Source organism: Triticum dicoccoides, chromosome 6A (genome assembly GCF_002162155.2).
Source record: "Triticum dicoccoides isolate Atlit2015 ecotype Zavitan chromosome 6A, WEW_v2.0, whole genome shotgun sequence".
Taxonomy (NCBI): domain Eukaryota; kingdom Viridiplantae; phylum Streptophyta; class Magnoliopsida; order Poales; family Poaceae; genus Triticum; species Triticum dicoccoides.
Window position 1 is genome coordinate 621,107,349 of NC_041390.1, and position 12,427 is coordinate 621,119,775.

The window sequence follows — 12,427 nt, forward strand, 5'->3', positions numbered from 1 at the left end:
CCTTCCTCTCTCACTCCTCTTTCCCCCCTTCTCCTAATCCAACAAGGAAGGGAGGGAGTCCTAGTCCCGGTGGGAGTAGGACTCCTCCTGGCGCGCCTCCTCCTGGCGGCCGCACCTCCCCCTTCCTCCTTTATATACGGGGGCGGGGGCACCCCATAGACACAACAATTGATTTGATCTTTTAGCCGTGTGCGGTGCCCCACTCCACCATAGTCCACCTCGATAATGCTGTAGCGGTGCTTAGGCGAAGCCCTGCGTCAGTAGAACATCATCATCATCACCACGCCATCATGCTGACGAAACTCTCCCTCAACACTCGGCTGGATCGGAGTTCGAGGGACGTCATCGGACTGAACGTGTGCTGAACTCGGAGGTGCCGTGCGTTCGGTACTTGATCGGTCGGATCGTGAAGACGTACGACTACATCAACCGCATTGTGCTAACGCTTTCGCTTTTGGTCTACGAGGGTATGTGGACAACACTCTCCCCTCTCGTTGCTATGCATCACCATGATTTTGCATGTGCGCAGGAATTTTTTTGAAATTACTACGTTCCCCAACGTAAAATAGTGGGATGGATGAGGTATGTATAGTCTAGGCAACGAAATTCGACTATCACACACTTTTTGTGTACAATACAGAGGCATGAATAAGTGTTTTTCTCGGAGGAATGAAACCAAACCATAGGACAACTTTACACTAGCTCGAAGGGCCAATCATAATCACGCTTGGAGGGACCTAATAGTGATGGCCAGAGTGCTTAAGATACTAATATGCCTCTTGGAATGTCCGGGTCAAACTAACTTAGAGGGACCAAACGAGACTTCTATGTTCAAACTAGCTGACTTGGAGGCTACAAACATAAGTCACTCGAAGGAACCAAACATGAGTTGGAAAGCTTATGTAGCATTCCTAAGATCTAAATACCTCACATAGGGATTTTGATATGCATATAATGCAAATGGTTATCTCTTTCGAAGGGAGTCGGTGGTCCTGGATGGATCATGGTTGGAGGTACAAATAGATAACATTGAGAGATGGACTAGGAATCCTGAGGCTGTAGAGGTTCTTGGGGATTCGATCTTTAACCTTTGCAAGCTCATAAAACCAATATCCCTTTTTGATATTACCGGCATACTGATGGACTCGAAATGGTCTTTCACAATAAAAAACTATGGAATAGTCCTAAAATCTTGCCACCACTTGATCTTTGAGAATGAGGGGGGGTGATTAAATCATCTTCCATAGCAATTTTTGGGACCTAAGTTGGTAAACACTTGGGTCAAGATGTCACACTTTCAAGCCGACATTGCAACTCAATGTTGGCGCACCACAGGATCTAATGTCCATGCGAGCACACTCATGCAATGGAGAAGATGTGGTACATACGTGCAATTGTCCGATGATGCACTTACACACCCATATAATACTCCACTGAAACAGTGGCGGCGCTAGGACATGTATCCAGTGATGTCAGCAGCTTATAATTATACATGCATTGTACACGCATATATACACACTCCCTCCATTCCTAAAAGTAAGGCGTATTTGTTTCATTAAGACATGCATTTGACCAATAATTACTCCATAAATACAAGGCAATATGACAAGAAATTTGTGTCACTAGATTCGTATTTAAAAGTACTTTGTTATGATAATGATTTGTATTTAAAAGTAAGGAGTATACACCAGAAATAGCTTGCTCATCATTTTTTTGTGATGTCACTTTACATCATAGTCCATGTGTAGCTTCGTCACTTCATTGAAACTAATATGGATGTTGCTGGATGGAGACCTGGTTTTCAAGGTTTTGGAAGATGCATAAGCTCACATAGTTGTTAACCTGTTAGAAGTATGCATATAAACCAAAAGGTTGTGTGATGCCTCAGCCTTTTGGGTTATCTATTGGAAAAATAGAGAAACTGAATGATAAAACTGAAAACAAATAGATTAGGACACATATCGCAATTCATCTAACCTTGTGAGACCTAAAAGAAAACACGAAATGAATAACATTAGCAAGTGGGCTGAGATTGCCCTCCACTTGAGTGTCTTTCCCTATTTGTCTGGTTGAATGTGAGGAGTTTCAGGCTATAGACATAAATATGGCAATAATACTCCAAAAATGATTGTAGGCAGTCACATGTGTCCATGGTATTGAGCAACACAACGATGCACAAAATCGACATGCTTGATTGGTCAACATGTGATCCTTCAGTTCAGGGGCGGGACTAGCATTGAGTTATGTTTAGAGCTAAACTAGCTTGAGTGATGCACTCTGGTGATTTTCTATACTTTGTAAGAAACAATTGCAATGGTTGTTGTTACTAGACCTGGGTCCATTGCCATAGTTGTCCAGGAATGGGCAGATACATCACAGTTAAGAAGCATGTAATAAAGCATACTGACTAAGTGACTATATGTAAGTTGCCTCAAAATTTATTTTGACTAAGTCAGATTTTTGGGCCATTTGATTAAGATCCAACCATTGCCCTTATTTCTTCTTTCTCCACCTTTCTTCCTCCTTCAACCAATATTTTTCTCACAAATTTTACTTACCCAAATTATTAATTCAGTCAACTTACACATAGCTTGTGTAATAAGACATCTCCGCCACTAACATAACAAGTAACTGAAAATGGAACACAATTCAAAATTCAGTTAGTCTATACCGCTATGTCATGATATTGGTGTTAAGGGATACAAATTGTAACAATGTTAATTTGTTACAAGTCAATAGGCCTTCCAGAATAGGTTTCTTCTAAGAAAAGTATCATGAAGAGTCATATCAACATTCTCTAATACAAACTTTAATTTGTTCATGCCATAGTGTAGCCTCCTGTACCATTCCAATTATATCAAGTTGTGCTATTTTTTGAGTTAGAGTGCCAAAAGTGCTGCTCCGATATGCATCTAAGTTTTCAAATTACGAATTGCTTCTTTTTAGATTTAAGTTCCCAGCTAGTCGAAGCCCACCCCCGTGTTGTTTTTCCCTGCGTGTCGAGGTGATGTTTCTATGTCTGGGCCTTACCCGTGACTCTTAGTATATGCAGGCAGATGCCTTACCATTTCCTGATGCTTGCAGGTCCTTTTACTCTGCTGCTTCACTAATTTTAGTCACATTTGTCCGCAATCTATCAATTTGACTCTCAAAGTTTATTGGCCTCTAGATATTTTTTATTTGTGTTTGTTTTCTACTTGTGAGTCCATCAAGATAGCTACCTACTTTGTATGTCATGGATCGTGGTGTTTGTGTGTGTGTGTGTTTTACTGATGGGATGTGATGCTTGGTAGGGATCATGGTAGAAGAGTGGGCTCTGCATCTTTTGCATCTCTATACCAATTAGCAACTTTCATTCTCCATGTTTTGCTTCTCGCTGCACCTTTTTCATTTCTCCTTGTTGAAAGGACATGTGGTGCCCCCATGTGTGTTTTGGTAATTAATGACATTCTCTATGGACTAATGGTTGCATTGAGTTATATTGGAAGGATTTGTCCATAGGCATTTCTTGAAGTCCATGTGTTGGTTTCAAGGAGTTTATGTGTTGACCAAGGTGCTATTAAGGAATTATCCAAATATTTGTCATGTGGGAGTTGAGCTTATTGCAAGCATGTCTTGAAGAAGAACATTGTGTGATCATTCATGCTTACCTTCAAGGCATCATCCAAATGAAGAGAGTTGGAAAGGTTCAGGGTTGATCAAGACTAAGTCAAGAGTGAATCAAGTTGATCAACTCACAAAGCGTAGAAGGTGTACCGAGAGGGATCAAGTGATCCCATGGTATGTTAAGCATTGTCCATTACGCTTTGTGTACTAACCCATGGTATTCGTGAGAGTTCTTTGTGGGGTTAGGTTGCGGTGTGCACGTTCAAGTGATGCATCATGAAGAGATCAAGTGCTTGAAGATTGCCATCCATTGTGGTGACAATGGACTTGTGAAGATGTGCCTAAGAGTGGCTCACCCATAGTGGAGTATGGGGGAGCAATCTACTAGTCTTCACCGAGCCAACGCAATCAAGAAAGGTGATCCTACTTGAGAAAGTCAAGATCATCTACATCTAGCTCAAGTGGAATTTTTGCAAGGCAAAGGTTTGGCCTTGATAGGTTCTCTATTTTACCGATCTCATGGTGGTAGTTTGGAGACGGGGTTATAGGATCGATTGCCATACTATCAAGGGGGGTCTCAAGTGAGTAGCTTGATAGTATCATTCGTAGAGAGCTGAAACCATTGCATGCTTGCATCTTCTTTCTTGGTTCTTGTTTGGTTTTCTCCTTGTGATATTTGGAGCTTATGGTCATCTTCTTGACAAGCTCGAGTTCATCGAAAACGGAGTTCACATGCTTCTTCTATTGCGTTTTCGGTGTTGGAGGTTTTACCAGTCTTATTCGAGGAAGGGTTCTCACCATTTTCTTGTGGGCCTTTTCTAATTTCCTTCTTTTTGTTACTTCTATCAAGATTGTGTTAGCCCTTGTCGCTAGCTTTCCAACAAACTTCGTTTTGTTGAATTTGGAGTCCGTTTGCAGAAGTTGTGTCAGTTTTGGTGTCCTTAAAAAGGCTGCAGCGGTACTACCACTCATGGGAGCGGTAACTTGGAGGCGATGTAATTTTTTACTACCGCTCTTGGGAGCGGTACTACCGCGGCTACTTCCTCTCCGGACAAAAAACTCGTCTCAAGTCAAGTGGTGGTAGGAACAGATGTATTTTTTAGTACCGCTCGCAAGCAGTAGTGCCGCTACCCTTTGAGGTAGTACCGCTACCCCTAGCGGTAGTACTGTGAAACACAAGTCTTACTCAACTTCACACCTTGTAACACAGGCAAGAACCCTTTCTTTGCTTGATCCATTTTGAACTTCTTCAAAACTTTGTCAAGGTATGTGCTTTGTGAAAGTCCAATTAAGCGTCTTGATCTATCTCTATTAGATCTTAAGGCCTAATATGTAAGCAGCTTCACCGAGGTCTTTCATTGAAAAACTCTTATTCAAGTATCCCTTTATGCTATCCAGAAATTCTATATCATTTCCAATTAGTAATATGTCATCCACATATAATATCAGAAATACTACAGAGCTCCCACTCACTTTCTTGTAAATACAGGCTTCTCCAAAAGTCTGTATAAAACCAAATGCTTTGATCACACTATCAAAGCGTTTATTCCAACTCTGAGAGGCTTGCACCAGTCCATAAATGGATCGCTGGAGCTTGCACACTTTGTTAGCTCCCTTTGGATCGACAAAACCTTCTAGTTGCATCATATACAACTCTTCTTCCAGAAATCCATTCAGGAATGCAGTTTTGACATCCATCTGCCAAATTTCATAATCATAAAATGTGGCAATTGCTAACATGATTCGGACAGACTTAAGCATCGCTACGGGTGAGAAGGTCTCATCGTAGTCAATCCCTTGAACTTGCCGAAAACCTTTTGCGACAAGTCGAGCTTTGTAGACAGTAATATTACCGTCAGCGTCAGTCTTCTTCTTGAAGATCCATTTATTCTCAATTGCTTGCCGATTATCGGACAAGTCAACCAAAGTCCATACTTTGTTCTCATACATGGATCCCATCTCAGATTTCATGGCTTCAAGCCATTTTGCGGAATCTGGGCTCACCATCGCTTCTTCATAGTTCGTAGGTTCATCATGATCTAGTAGCATGACTTCCAGAACAGGATTACCGTACCACTCTGGCGCGGATCTCACTCTGGTTGATCTACGAGGTTCAGTAGTATCTTGTTCTGAAGTTTCATGATCATCATCATTAGCTTCCTCACTAACTGGTGTAGCTGTCACAGAAACAGGTTTTTGTGATGTACTACTTTCCAATAAGGGAGTAGGTACAATTACCTCGTCAAGTTCTACTTTCCTCCCACTCACTTCTTTCGAGAGAAACTCCTTCTCCAGAAAGTTTCCAAATTTAGCAACAAAAGTCTTGCCTTCGGATCTGTGATAGAAGGTGTATCCAATAGTTTCCTTTGGATATCCTATGAAGACACATTTTTCCGATTTGGGTTCGAGCTTATCAGGTTGAAGCTTTTTCACATAAGCATCGCAGCCCCAAACTTTCAGAAACGACAACTTTGGTTTCTTGCCAAACCACAGTTCATAAGGCGTCGTCTCAACGGATTTTGATGGTGCCATATTTAATGTGAATGCGGCCGCCTCTAGAGCGTATCCCCAAAACGATAGCGGTAAATCAGTAAGAGACATCATAGATCGCACCATATCTAGTAAAGTACGATTACGACATTCGGACACACCATTACGCTGTGGTGTTCCGGGTGGCGTGAGTTGCAAAACTATTCCACAATTTTTCAAATATACACCAAACTCGTAACTCAAATATTCTCCTCCACGATCAGATCGTAGGAATTTTATTTTCTTGTTACGATGATTTTCAACTTCACTCTGAAATTCTTTGAACTTTTCAAATGTTTCAGACTTGTGTTTCATTAAGTAGATATACCCATATCTGCTTAAGTCATCTGTGAAGGTGAGAAAATAACGATATCCGCCACAAGCCTCAACATTCATCGGACCACATACATCTGTATGTATGATTTCCAACAAATCTGTTGCTCTCTCCATAGTACCGGAGAACGGTGTTTTTGTCATCTTACCCATAAGGCACGGTTCGCAAGTACCAAGTGATTCATAATCAAGTGGTTCCAAAAGCCCATCAGTATGGAGTTTCTTCGTGCGCTTTATACCGATATTACCCAAACGGCAGTGCCACAAATAAGTTGCACTATCATTATCAACTCTGTATCTTTTGGATTCAACACTATGAATATGTGTGTCACTACTATCGAGATTCAATAAAAATAGACCACTCTTTAAGGGTGCATGACCATAAAAGATATTACTCATATAAATAGAACAACCATTATTCTCAGATTTAAATGAATAACCGTCTCGCATCAAACAAGATCCAGATATAATGTTCATGCTTAACACTGGCACCAAATAACAATTATTTAGGTCTAATATTAATCCCGAAGGTATATGTAGAGGTAGCGTGCCGACTGCGATCACATCGACTTTGGAACCGTTTCCCACGCGCATCGTCACCTCGTCCTTAGCCAATCTTCGCTTAATCCGTAGTCCCTGTTTCGAGTTGCAAATATTAGCAACAGAACCAGTATCAAATACCCAGGTGCTACTGCGAGCATTAGTAAGGTACACATCAATAACATGTATATCACATATACCTTTGTTCACCTTGCCATCCTTCTTATCCGCCAAATACTTGGGGCAGTTCCGCTTCCAGTGACCAGTCTGCTTGCAGTAGAAGCACTCAGTTTCAGGCTTAGGTCCAGGTTTGGGTTTCTTCTCTTGAGTAGCAACTTGGTTGCTGTTCTTTTTGAAGTTCCCCTTCTTCTTCCCTTTGCCCTTTTTCTTGAAACTAGTGGTCTTGTTGACCATCAACACTTGATGCTCCTTCTTGATTTCTACCTCCGCAGCTTTCAGCATTGTGAAGAGCTCGGGAATATTCTTATTCATCCCTTGCATATTATAGTTCATCACGAAGCTCTTGTAGCTTGGTGGCAGTGATTGGAGAATTCTGTCAGTGATGCAATCATCTAGAAGATTAACTCCCAATTGAATCAAGTGATTATTATACCCAGACATTTTGAGTATATGCTCACTGACAACTGTTCTCCTCCATCTTGCAGCTATAGAACTTATTGGAGACTTCATATCTCTCAATCCGGGCATTTGCTTGAAATATTAACTTCAACTCCTGGAACATCTCATATGCTCCATGACGTTCAAAACGTCGTTGAAGTCCCGATTCTAAGCCGTAAAGCATGGCACACTGAACTATCAAGTAGTCATCAGCTTTGCTCTGCCAGACGTTCATAACATCTGGTGTTGCTCCAGCAGCAGGCCTGGCACCCAGCGGTACTTCCAGGACGTAATTCTTCTGTGCAACAATGAGGATAATCCTCAATTTACGGACCCAGTCCGTGTAATTGCTACCATCATCTTTCAACTTTGCTTTCTCAAGGAACGCATTAAAATTCAACGGAACAACAGCACGAGCCATCTATCTACAATCAAGCATAAACAAGCAAGATACTATCAGGTACTAAGTTTCATGATAAATTTAGGTTCAATTAATTTACTTAAAGAACTCCCACTTAGATAGACATCCCTCTAATCCACTAAGTGATTACGTGATCCAAATCAACTAAACCATGTCCGATCATCACGTGAGATGGAGTAGTTTCATTGGTGAACATCACTATGTTGATCATATCTACTATATGATTCACGCTCGACCTTTCGGTCTCCGTGTTTCGAGGCCATATCTGTATATGCTTGGCTCGTCAAGTATAACCTGAGTATTCTGCGTGTGCAACTGTTTTGCACCCGTTGTATTTGAACGTAGAGCCTATCACACCCGATCATCACGTGGTGTCTCAGCACAAAGAACTTTCGCAACGGTGCATACTCAGGGAGAACACTTCTTGATAATTAGTGAGAGATCATCTTATAATGCTACCGTCAATCAAAGCAAGATAAGATGCATAAAAGATAAACATCACATGCAATCAATATAAGTGATATGATATGGCCATCATCATCTTGTGCTTGTGATCTCCATCTTCGAAGCACCGTCGTGATCACCATCGTCACCGGCGCGACACCTTGATCTCCATCGTAGCATCGTTGCCGTCTCGCCAATCCTATGCTTCCATGACTATCGCTACCGCTTAGTGATAAAGTAAAGCATTACAGCGCGATTGCATTGCATACAATAAAGCGACAACCATATGGCTCCTGCCAATTGCCGATAACTCGGTTACAAAACATGATCATCTCATACAATAAAATTTAGCATCATGTCTTGACCATATCACATCACAACATGCCCTGCAAAAACAAGTTAGACGTCCTCTACTTTGTTGTTGCAAGTTTTACGTGGCTGCTACGGGCTTAAGCAAGAACCAATCTTACCTACGCATTAAAACCACAACGATAGTTTGTCACGTTGGTGCTGTTTTAACCTTCGCAAGGACCGGGCGTAGCCACACTCGGTTCAAATAAAGTTGGAGAAACTGTCACCCGCAAGCCACCTATGTGCAAAGCACGTCGGGAGAACCGGTCTCGCGTAAGCGTACGCGTAATGTCGGTCCGGGCCACTTCGTCCGACAATACCGCCAAACCAAAGTATGACATGCTGGTAAGCAGTATGACTTATATCGCCCACAACTCACTTGTGTTCTACTCGTGCATATAACATCAACATATAAAACCTAGGCTCGGATGCCACTGTTGGGTTACGTAGTAATTTCAAAATTTTCCTACACACACGCAAGATCATGGTGATGCATAGCAACGAGAGGGGAGAGTGTGATCTACGTACCCTTGTAGACCGACAGCGGAAGCGTTAGCACAACGCGGTTGATGTAGTCGTACGTCTTCACGGCCCGACCGATCAAGCACCGTAACTACGACACCTCCGAGTTTTAGCACACGTTCAGCTCGATGACGATCCCCGGACTCCGATCCAGCAAAGTGTCGGGGAAGAGTTCCGTCAGCACGACGGCGTGGTGACGATCTTGATGTACTATCGTCGCAGGGCTTCGCCTAAGCACCGCTACAATATTATCGAGGATTATGGTGGAAGGGGGCACCGCACACGGCTGAGAATATGATCACGTGGATCAACTTGTATGTCTAGGGGTGCCCCCTGCCCCCGTATATAAAGGATCAAGGGGAGGAGGCCGGCCGGCCCCTATGGCACGCCAAGGAGGAGTCCTCCTCCTAGTAGGAGTAGGACTCCTACTAGGAGGGGGAAAGAAGTGGGGAGGGAGAAGGAAAGGGGGGCGCCGCCCCCCCCCCCTCTCCTAGTCCAATTCGGACCAGGGGGAGGAGGCGCGCGGCCCACCTTTGGTTGCCCCTCTCTCTCTCCACTAGGGCCCATATGGCCCATTACTTCTCCCGGGGGGTTCCGGTAACCCTCCGGCTCTCCGGTTTTCTCCGAAATCACCCGGAACACTTCCGGTGTCCGAATATAGCCGTCCAATATATCAATCTTTATGTATCGACCATTTCGAGACTCCTCGTCATGTCCGTGATCACATCTGGGACTCCGAACTAACTTCGGTACATCAAAACTCATAAACTCATAATATAACTGTCATCGAAACCTTAAGCGTGCGGACCCTACGGGTTCGAGAACAATGTAGACATGACCGAGACACGTCTCCGGTCAATAACCAATAGCGGAACCTGGATGCTCATATTGGCTCCTACATATTCTACGAAGATCTTTATCGGTCAGACCGCATAACAACATACGTTGTTCCCTTTGTCATCGGTATGTTACTTGCCCGAGATTCGATCGTCGGTATCTCAATACCTAGTTCAATCTCATTACCGGCAAGTCTCTTTACTCGTTCCGTAATACATCATCTCGTAACTCATTAGTTGCAATTCTTGCAAGGCTTATGTGATGTGCATTACCGAGAGGGCCCAGAGATACCTCTCCGACAATCGGAGTAACAAATCCTAATCTCGAAATACGCCAACCCAACATGTACCTTTGGAGACACCTGTAGAGTACCTTTATAATCACCCATTTACGTTGTGACGTTTGGTAGCACACAAAGTGTTCCTCCGGCAAACGGGAGTTGCATAATCTCATAGTCATAGGAACATGTATAAGTTATGAAGAAAGCAATAGCAACATACTAAACGATCGGGTGCTAAGCTAATGGAATGGGTCATGTCAATCAGATCATTCACCTAATGATGTGATCCCCTTAATCAAATAACAACTCTTTGTTCATGGTTAGGAAACATAACCATCTTTGATTAACGAGCTAGTCAAGTAGAGGCATACTAGTGACACTCCGTTTGTCAATGTATTCACACATGTATTATGTTTCCGGTTAATACAATTCTAGCATGAATAATAAACATTTATCATGATATAAGGAAATAAATAATAACTTTATTATTGCCTCTAGGGCATATTTCCTTCAAGTTCTTGGTGTTCTCCTTCTTGTTGTTCCTCTCATTTTCCTCCCTAGCATTAGTTGCTTGGGTGGGATTGGGGAGAGAAGGACTTGGGCACTCCGTGTGCCCTTGCCATTGCATTTGGTGCATCCGTTTGAGTTCTCCACGGTGGTACGTGTAAGTTAGAAGTTGAGAAGCTTATTACTCTTGGGTGCTTGGTACCCTTGAGTTTGTTCCTCTTGGGTGCTTGGGGGCCCTAGACGGTTGGTAGTGTTCGAAGCTCAATCATTATGGTGTAAAGCTCCGGGCAAGTGTCAGGGTATCCAATTAGATTGTGGAGATCACCCCGAGCAATTTGACGGGTTCCGGTGACCGCCCCCAAGGGTTGCCAAAGTGTATGGGTTCGGTGACCACCCCCAAGGGTTGCCATTTGTACAGGTTCGGTGACCGCCCTCAAGGGTACCTTAGTGGAATCACGGCATCTTGCATTGTGCGAGGGCGTGAGGAGATTACGGTGGCCCTAGTGGCTTCTTGGGGAGCATTGTGCCTCCACACCACTCAAAAAGGAGATTAGCATCCGCAAGGGTGTGAACTTCGGGATACATCGTCGTCTCCGTGTGCCTCGGTTATCTCTTACCCGAGCCCTTTACTTATGCACTTTACTTTGTGATAGCCATATTGTTTCTTGTCTTATATCTTGCTATCACTTAGTTGTTTATCTTGCTTAGCATAAGTTGTTGGTGCACATAGGTGAGCCTAGTTGTTGTAGGTTTTGTGCTTGATAAATTAATCGCTAGGTTTATTCCGCATTTGTTCAAGTCTAAACCGTAATTATTTTAAAGTGCCTATTCACCCCCTCCCCCTCTAGGCGACATCCTCGATCTTTCACTTGTGCTCTGCCAGATTCTGGAACAAGCCTGTATTCTTGCATGATTGACAGTTCTTGTCATCTTTGATTAATTAACAATGTTATACTGCATATGCACCTAAAATAGTACATTCTGGAACAAGGTCTCTCCTCCCCCTCGACTTGACTATGTTTGTTTGGGTTTGGCCGCTCCACTCCCTCCGTACAGCTTTTGCATTTAAATTGAAGAGATCCGAGATCATAATTGGTTTGGTGCCAAAAAATCACTACAACTTGGTTAGTTACCAAGTTGTTTTGCACATCTCACATAAAGTTGCCAGTAGTTGGCAAGTCTTGGTATGTGAAGAAAAAAATATGTCATGTGTCCTCGACTTGATATGTATGTATCTTTTGTATGTCCAAACATGCCATTAGAAATTGGAGACATCTTTTTATGTACAGACTCAATAGTTCTTTTCGAATCTCATAGGAGAGGATGGGTCAAGGTGGAAGAAACCAAACTTGGGAAGTCGCAAGCTCCATGGCCTCCATCACATAGTTGCCACCCAAGCCGTTCCCAGGTACTCTCTCTCTCTCTCTCTCTCTCTCTCT